Genomic DNA, 1589 nt, shown 5'->3' with positions numbered 1-1589 from the left:
ACTTCTAGTGGGCGGGTAGTTGAAATCCACCTCTGCCACCATTTGTCTTAAACAGAACAATACCTTACTTATGTTCTCTCTCACACACAATTACAATAGAAATCACACAAGAATCAAATTAAAATGATGGAGGCCATTTTAAAATAAGCCTTCTCATGTTGACTCAACATGGACCCATCACCCAATATATACTTATATACCATATGATACATTAATACTACCACTACTTCTACTACTAAATATAGAAGAGGTTCTGTTATTTTAGAAGTGGGGGAGGACTCTAATAGAACTGTCCTCCACTAAAAGTCTGCCCAAAGGACCAGCCAGCAGTACGCCCATCACTTGTGGTGACCTTGAAAGAGAGGCTTTGCCCATTAAGGTAAGTGTTGCTCTGCCAGTTTTGGCCCCAATTCCTTGACAATGGTTGCCAACCAGTGTTTGAACCTTTGATTGAAACAGCATGCACATCACCAACACCTCCAACATTGGTTATGAGGACTAGATTGAAATAAGAGTGACCATTGATGGTGAACCTGATTCCTCCCCTTCTTGCAGTGTACCCTACAAATCCAAAAGAGTAAAAATAAATAAATAAGGCTTTAGCAATCTATTAAGTTAAAAATCAATGGAGAGGTTCAAAAAAAAAAAAAACACAAGACCCTTGGGAAAGAAAGGAATCCCCATTCTAACATGAAAACAAAGGAAAAAAAGAATATGAGAAGATTCACATATAAGACAAAACTCAAAATGTAACCCCACAAAAGAGTCCAAAATATGAAAATAAAAAAAAAAAACAAGGGTGTGAACTGGTTTACATGAAATTAAGGCTACCAAATAAGTAATCCAACATTAAAAATAGGGGGTTTTAGACCTTAAAAAAATAGGATGTATTGGAAGGGTCACTTGCTTAGAAATAAGATGTGTACTTTAGTAATAGACTCAGACCCAAAGGTCACTATGCATGATACACTAGGACTAGAGAACCCCCACAAGAAAACATTAGGGCCCAAAAGAGAAGAAAAAGATACCCACACATACCTTCTGTAAGACACAGGTACAATTCCAGTTCTATATTGAGTAATATGTTATTATAGGTACTTTGTTGCAATTAGAACCATTGTTTGTGTTATCAAGTGATTTGTAAAGGACTCAAACACCTAATTAATAAGCAAACTAATTCAAACTAGTACTCTCTCATCTTCTCTTGAATGATAACTAGAAGTTAATGATCTATTGCTGTTATTATAGGTACTTTTGTGTTATGGAAAGTTGAGAGCCTTTGTTGAATTCAGGCTTAATAGGTGGTTTATGGATATTGGATGGGAAATTAACTCACTGTGAAATCAGGTTTTAGGTCATTCCGCACATCATAATTATTTTTCTCTCTTGTTATTTTACATCATGTATTTCAATTCAGATTGAAGTGAGAGCTAGTGGATCAAGTGTCAACACATACTCTGAGATATGTACTATGAATTATTTTCCTCTACATGACTGTAAAGGGCCCATGAAGGGATTTTATGCCCGTGATGTTAATTATTAAATCTATGATAAAAAAAACTATGTTTTTGCACACAATTCTAGATTTG

At 35.3% G+C, this 1589-nt stretch overlaps 1 pseudogene; it reads right to left on the bottom strand.

Annotated features, from left to right (window-relative positions):
* Positions 1-280: 280 nt before the first annotated feature.
* LOC147380839 (expansin-A10 pseudogene) lies at positions 281-684 on the bottom strand (annotated as a pseudogene).
* Between the last annotated feature and the right edge of the window lie 905 nt (positions 685-1589).

Source organism: Akebia trifoliata, unplaced genomic scaffold, assembly GCF_017979445.1.
Source record: "Akebia trifoliata isolate Shusen 1 unplaced genomic scaffold, ASM1797944v1 Contig00937, whole genome shotgun sequence".
In the NCBI taxonomy this organism is placed as follows: Eukaryota; Viridiplantae; Streptophyta; class Magnoliopsida; order Ranunculales; family Lardizabalaceae; genus Akebia; species Akebia trifoliata.
Note: the sequence above shows the minus strand (reverse complement) of the source record. Positions and strands in the feature narration are given on the sequence as shown.